An 8,291-nucleotide genomic window follows, 5' to 3' on the forward strand; every position below is an offset into this window, starting at 1 on the left:
AAAGTCATTGGAAAGTAGCTAAAATAATATTTACTTATGTTCAAGGTACAATTCAGTTTGGGATTCATTACAGTGCAAAAGCATCTCCTCTATTGGTTGGTTTCACTGATTCTGATTGAGCTGGTGACCCTGATGATCGGAAGTTTACTGCAGGTTATGTGTTCACTCTTGGTTCAGGACCTATTATGTGGGCTTGCAAGAAACAAAGTGCCATTTCTCTTTCTTCAACAGAAGCAAAGTATCGTGGTGTCATAGAAGCTAGTAAGGAAGCCCTGTGGCTCCGTTAGATCCTGTAAGAGTTTGGCTTTCAGCAGCAGCATCCGACTACACTTTGGTGTGATAATCAAAGTGTCATTCAACTATGCAAAGATCCAGTCCAACATCAGTTCAGCAAAAACATTGAACTGCACATGCACTTCATCAGAAAGCTCATTCATGACCATGTTCTTGAAGTGCAATATTGTTCAACAGATGATCAAGTTGCAGACATCTTTACAAAGGCTCTCACAGAGGCGAAGTTTACTAAACTTCGATTTATGGCTAGAGTTCAGGAAGTTATCACTAATGGGGGATAGGCTCTAATGGCTCCTTCCTTCTCCTATTGTGTCACATTTGTACATCCTTCAATCCTATCCGAAGTTGTTCTCAAGGGGGGATGTTAGGATATTTCGACACATAAGAAATAGTTAAGTATAACTTGGTCTAGTGTAGAGTTAGGTAAAGTGTGTTTCTTTACTATGTACTTTTGTAACTTACAATCCGATAGTCACGATATTTTCTAGACATGAATTGATCTGACGATTCATTCTCTCCTCGGTATTACCAACACTTGATCCGTGGCTTAACACCCGATTGGCCTATGATCTCTATTTAAAGAGCATGGAGGGTCATTTGTAGGGTAACCATTCATGAGAGAAGATTATGTAAATTTTCATTCTTTTATTAATAACTTGCCTAAAGTGGACGCATTGGCTTAGGCTGTGGATTGTTTCCCTCTTTGAGGGTTTCAACCACGTCAAGAATACTTGTGTATTGATCTGTGATCCATTTGTGAGCGGTGTCCTTTGGTGTTCTATCTTAGGAACTTACCCTATAAATTCCTACACATTTCTAGATGTCTTCGTGAAAGGGTTGACAATGAAATAGTTTTTTGTATGCAAATAACTTGCAGGCATGCTGAACAGAATCATTAATCGCACTGTACATTCAATTCTGTATGTAGAATGAAGAAAAGGAGACACCATAGTCAACATCCGACCATCATTATTAAGGTATGATGCTAGGAAGCAATCATTGCGAAAACGAGTGGACAAAGAAATAAATCCTAACTCTTTCTCACGACATTGATCACAAGCCACAAGAAAAAGTGAGTTTTAAAAAATAAGACACTATTGCCTACAAACCAACTTAAATTTCATCAACATTGGTAAAGGAAGCCAATGAAAGAGAACCTCAATAATGTCAAAGGGGATAAATTTCCAAATAGTAATATCCATACCAAAAGCAACAACCTTTGCTAGCAACAAAGGAAAATTTTCCTTCTATACTGCAATGAATAAAAGAAAAGCATTAAATGACAATAGGAACAACATTCATTGATTATTTTAATCTGAAAACGGATTAGGAAAATAATCCATTTTAATCTTTACTTGCGTTCTATATACTTCAATATTAGACTAAACAAAATAGTGCAACTTAAAAATCCAAAATTATTGAAATTTATAACCACTACGCAAGAATGCTTTTTTGAAACATTTTCTCAAAGATGGGCAAGTTAAATATATGATAATTACCCTCATTGTTAATTCAATTATTATAATATATATTAAAACAAAATTAAAAAAATAATACAAAAGTTCTATATATCAATATTATGAAGGAAAATTCCCCCATGGTCAAAAAATAATTTAGATGAGCACATGATGCAAAACCTTTTCAATATAATATTAAAATGGATATTAATGATAAATTCATATTTGTGAAAGCCTAAGTTTGCAATTTATGAAGTTATCATAAGTTTGACACAAACATAAAAACTTTGTAACTATATTGAAGTTATCATAAGCTCGACACTATACCTTTTAAGCTGGCCTATTTTTTAAATGATAACTACTTATTAATAATCTAATAATACAAAAAGTATGGTCCGTGATTATTTTGCTTTAAAATGTTTGAAAAAATTAAAAGAATTCAACATATTGAGTACACATTTCAAAATGTCTCAAATTTAGTACACCCCTACACATTTATCTATGCTTCCAAGTAGAACATTTATAAGAGAAATAATTTTATTGCATATTTATTTATATTATTATATTGAAAAGATAAAAATAATAAAAATTATATATATTTTCAAATAAATTGAACATAAAACAAAATTTCTAAATGAAATATACAACTAAATTAATTTATTTCTAAAAATAACTATAAATTAAAAGTAAAAACACTTGACATTGCATCTGCATGTCGTTTTTCCTTAAATTATTACATAAATTTAAAGTCTCAATCATCCACAACATGAGAAAATTGATTTATCTACTACTATTATTATTACTACTATTATTTTTATTATTATCATTATTTGTAACTGTCATGACCTATTAAAAAATTATCATTAGGTTTTTATGCCACTAAAGTAAAAGGAGTAAATTTTTTTAGTTCCATCTGTACAACATGCACCATATTTTATTATATTATATGAGAAGGTAACTTAAGGTATACTTAGGTTTATACAGTACCATGAGTTAAGATGTGAAAAAAAAATCATGGATTAATCATTGTTTATAATATTTTTATTTTTATTTTTAGGGCTAATTCTAATCCGAAAGTATAATTTTAAAGATCAATAATAAAATTATTCAAATTTCTTTTGAAAAAGTGAACTAATGACTTGACCTATTTTAAACTTATCATATGAAAAGTTAGTGTCCTTATCACCTTGCAACATGAACTTTCATCTTTCCAATTCACTTCACACAATAATTTGACATCATGTCCAAGCATGAAATTTTTTCCATTGATTTTCGCAAGAACCTATATTCAATAATCCTTATGCATTTCAAAATATAAAAGTCAAAACTCAAAGCATGAAAATTTTTCTATTGATTTTCGCAAGAACCTATATTCAATAATCCTTGCATTTCAAAAAAATTTGAAGAAATTTTTGAAAAAGTGAACTAATGACTTGACCTATTTTAAACTTATCATATGACAAGTTAGTTTCGTTATCACCTTGCAACATAAATAATTACCCATAAATTATTTATGGGTTATCATTGTCAGTAAATTATTCCCACACATTAATGTTTAGAATTAAAGTTTAAATGTAAAATAAAATCTGTATTTGCAATTGCTTTAAACTATACTAAAACCATTTAAACTATTATTATTAAATAAATGATGATCCATAAATTATTTACATGTGATCATTGTCATGCACTTTGAATTATTCCCAACCTATTATTACATAGAGAAGTTTAAATGTAGAATAAAAGTTTATGACAAGTATTTGTCATGATGATATTTTCTACCATAAATTTTAAGGGTAAGGGATACCACCTCTCAAGCAGAAATGTATGACAATATATTAGAAGGATCACCATAAAATCATTAAAAAGTGCCCATTATCCAGATCACCATAAAAAGAGTTAAAGGTCGCGCTAGGATCTACTTCCATGTGGCTTGGAGTTCTCTTCGAGATTGGAGCAATTTTGGATCTACGACCTTCTGAGCTCAGGGTTCAGATCAATGGTTGAGGTGACAAGAAGGAAGTTTCCAATTGTAGCTATGCTCGTATAAATTAATGGGAAATACGAACGCTTGGTAGGTAAGTGGGTTCATACATCGATTATGAATGCAAACAAAACCTTATGAAACCTTGGAAGTTAACCCTTAATTAAACCATACTTGTCACATATACGTTAACACCTTGAATAAATCAATGAATTTATTCTACTTACATGTCACCGCTTATCTATTACTCTAAACATTATGATTTGATGTCACATCACAATATTACTATTGACATTATAGTTATGTAAGCCATTTAATTTATTACAACTCAATGGTATGAACCATCGAGCCCAGCCATGGAACATTAATATCATGTATCACAAAGTTATGTATAGTGTAAATTCTTTTGAAGAGATTTACCATACATTAATTTTCGCAGGAAAACATTAAGTATCGGTACTAATTCATATGTTATGGGTGGCTCTAAAAAATTGCGAGGTACCCCTATAGATGGACATCAATCTAGAATGCCACATGGCTATCATCCAAGGATTGCCTAACCCGATGCTCATCCTACGACTGTAATCACTTGTGAATGAATTAGGGTAACCGCCTTGCTGGTTTGCTGTAAAAAAAAATCATTTTGTTCCTTTCAATTAGCTATGATGGCTTTGCAACCTTCATTTTCTAGTTTCTTCTACTAAGTAGAGAGAGTGCAGAAACTGAGCGAAGTAAATGTTCCTCAGCACTCAAACCCTATTCTGCACCAAATCACTCGGGGAATCTTTATTTTCTCACTTGATGGGTTAATGTGCCTCCATCCGAGCATTGTGCTTCCCACATGGAGAATACTCCCTCACCACCGGCTTAGGTAAGGTTTACTCTTCTGTTTTATTGTTCGTCAATTTTTCCATTTGTTGTAATTTTTGAGCTAAATGCCTTCTACCGAATTATTCCTAACAGACAGACTATTCCTGTAGGTGGAGAGAACCCTTGTTTTCCAGTTGCTTCTCCCAGGCAAAGAGAGTGCAGAAACTAGGCAAAGTAAATGCTCCTCAGCACTCAAAGCCTATTCTGCACCGAATCACTAAGGAAATATTTAGTTTCTCGCTGGCTAGTTGTTGTGCCATCCATCTAAGGATTGTACTTCCCACATGGAGAATAATAACTCACCACCGGCTTAGGTAAGGTTTACTCTTCCGATTTATTGTTTGTTAGTTTTTCCATTTGTTGTAATTTTTGAGCTAAATGCATTCTATCGAATTATTCCTAATACGCAGACTATTCCTGCGGGTCGAGAGGATGTTTACTAGGGTTGTCAGCTTCATTATGTTACCCAGAAATGTTGGTTGCTCATCTCCAGGTTGGCATTCTAGTAACTCTTGTTTTTATACTTGCCTATCCTTAGAGGACCTTGGGTGGACGAATTATTTTGGGGAAAACCTTCCAGGTTTTGGTTCCCTCTCGTATGTACAATAATTTCCTTTCTATTTGCTGGGGTTTGTCATACCACCGACGTTCACCTGTGAGATACTAGAGGGTAGGCTCCAAGCCTTTCCTCGACCTGCTCGCGCTAAGGGTTTGGGCTTCTCAGAATTGATAGCCGTGTTCGAATTTGTATATTTTGAATGGTTTTGTGTTGATAGTGTTACACAGGTTGTGGCTTTGTTATTGGTTAATGTTATACACATAATGCTTATATAACTACCATAATTTTGTATATGGCTCTGTTATTAACTTAGAAAAATATATCTCATTCTCTTTATTAATGAAGTTATTCCATAGAATATCATTCCTCGTGAATGTACAAAATGTTGAATTTAATTACAGGTCCAATATGTTTTTGGTTTATCTTTTCTTCTATAATTTTGTTTGAGATGGGGGCTGACAAGCTGACCTCCGCACATATTTATTCTTTCCAGGTTTCATAAATTCTGTGTTATTTTCATTACGGTTTCTAGATTTGGTCCCTATAGTTATTTTCTTAGGTTTTTAATTAATGGCTAGGGACAAATTATACACTGTGAGCCCAAATGTGGCCACAAAGTGTTGTTATTTCATTCTTGTATTTTCTGGCACCACCGCAAGTTATTTGAGGTTTGTTGTGACTTGAAGTTATATATATGGATATATAATGTCTGTTGGTTTAGGTATCCTAACCAGCTTGGTTGGGCGTAATGGACTTAATTAAGTTATGGTCCTTTTAAAGTCTGGATGTTAATATATGAAATGTATTGTTATTATATTCCTTTTTTAATTCCCATGAATGAGGGTTTCACCGTTGGAAATGGTTTTCTGTTTTGGTTTTGTATCAATAATCAATTTTATGTGGCTATTTTGAATATATTAGAGACAAGTATAGTTTTCATTTGTTGGTTTTGTTTTGTCTTTGGTACAACCACTATTTTGTTCGTTGTCTTTTACTTCTTGTCTTCGTTAGGTTCGCAATTCATTTATAAGATTCATATTTATGCTTCGCTCATCCCTAAGGTATACACGGTTTTGGTCTTATTATTCAACCCCAAAAACTAATGCGAGGTTGCATTGAACCCAGACAGGTCCCCAGGTTGTTGGTTAGTCTGACTCGACCTGGGGACTAAATGGGGGACTAAACGTGATAATTATTTCATGTTTTTTATTTATCTGATAATATTTCGACTTACTAAGATTCACTGATTGTTTTGGTGTTCTATAAATTACCAAACTGTTTGATTCAACTTAACTTATCTCTTAACAGAAAAATGCAAAGGTTCCATAGTTGTTTCTTTAATGTGCATGCTTATTTTTTAATGTACATGTGTGTTCCTTTAAAGTAGAGCATACTATTACTTAAATCTTTCCTTTAAAATTTAAATAAATTTGCATATTATTATCATAGACCTCGGGACTACCTTCTAGCTAGGCCAAAGGACTAACCCGGGTTTCTAAGGTACAGACCTATCATCTTTTCCTATTAACATGCCCAATAGGCACACTAAATAGGCACATTAGGCACACTAGTTGTTTTCATATTAACAACTCCTGCACTAAATAGCTAGATTAACATGCCAATTCATACTTTGAATAGAAAATGTCATTCAGTCTTCTTACTCATTTGAAGATAGAAAACCATTGTAGTATTCCTCTGCAACTGTAGTATTCGTCTCCAACACCAAGCTTAGGAAGCACACCCCACCCGTGCAATTTGCAATTCTATGGCAACAACTAAGTTGAACAAAGAAGAAAAAAACAGCCCAAGCTTCCATAAAATATGAAACTCTGAATGCATGCAAGTGGTATCAGCATCCATGATAATGGCAACCATTTTCCAATCCACCCGCACCCCATGCGTTTTAGCATCCACTTCTACAAACAATAACCAATAAACACTGGTAGAAGTAGTCATTAACCTTAACGATTTTTTTTTAACTTTTACCATACTAAATTACCTTTAATAATTTAGTTGTAACATAGTAAACTAATTCATCGAATGCTCAGTCAACTTAAAGGCTGACTGTACCTCGAATTCTTTGCTGGAGGTATTGAGGTTTATTCCACTCCAGTGTAGTAAAATTGTGGGTTCAAATAAGGAAAATAGCTTTGTTGGAGGTATTGAGGTTTATTCCACTCCATTGTAGTAAAATGGTGGGTTCAAATAAGGAAAATGTTTGTTAACTTCGAATAAGGAAAAAGTTTGTTTATTCCACCTTCGTCATTGAGTTGATGGAAGGAAAATATAGTAAGACAATAACATTTAACTTTAACGTATTATTTTAACAAAAAATATACATTTAATTAAAATCATTATAACAACATACATGGCGGTTTTCGTGTATTCATGAACTAAGTTTGTTTATTCGACCTTTGTCATCCACTTCATGGAAGCGAAATATAGTAAGACAATAAGATTTAACTTTAACTTTAACTTTAATGTGTTCTTTTACCAACATTTATAACTTTAACTTTAACGCATTCTTTTAACAACAATTATATTAATACTAACTTTTTCCGATATTAATAAACTAACTTTCAGAACGTGTTAACGCAACCACCAACACTTTCACACTAAATCTTTCCACGCGTTTGGACGTTTGCTTTTCCCTTTTCACATTCATGGATTAAACACTCAGACAAAAAATACGTTGGGCATATTCGCTCTTCAACAAATCTGTCTATCGATGATCAATACAAAATAAATTCAACCTACCCTCTTCCACCGAAATTCACATATATACGCCTATCTACGAATTAACTTCAATTTCTTCAAATAAAAACAATTTTTTTTTAATATTTTTAAATCTATGAAATTTATAATTAAAAAAAACACTTGAATAATAACCCCATATATATTAACTTTCTAACCTCATAATGTAGGTGTTGAATATTAGATGTTTTGTATTGGTTTTACAAATTTGTATGTGTAATCATTATATACTTGTAATCAATTTTTAAATTCTCTGGGATAGGGAAACAAACAGAGCATCAGAGAATACATTTACAAGATGCTCTGTTGTAATCCATTTAAATTTTGAAGATAAATTTCACATTATTTTTTATAATAAATATCTATAATATCCGGT

General features: G+C 32.5%; 1 long non-coding RNA gene across 1 annotated transcript; it reads left to right on the forward strand.

Moving 5' to 3' along the window:
* Positions 1-4,379: 4,379 nt before the first annotated feature.
* On the forward strand, positions 4,380-5,275 carry LOC149167963 (uncharacterized). The gene is made up of 3 exons (XR_016260586.1): positions 4,380-4,603; positions 4,713-4,916; positions 5,013-5,275. It is a non-coding gene; the product is annotated as an uncharacterized LOC149167963 (long non-coding RNA).
* Positions 5,276-8,291: the final 3,016 nt, after the last annotated feature.

This window comes from Pinus tabuliformis, chromosome 5_1, assembly GCF_031772625.1.
Source record: "Pinus tabuliformis cultivar Carrire ecotype Pingquan chromosome 5_1, CPIR1, whole genome shotgun sequence".
Taxonomy (NCBI): domain Eukaryota; kingdom Viridiplantae; phylum Streptophyta; class Pinopsida; order Pinales; family Pinaceae; genus Pinus; species Pinus tabuliformis.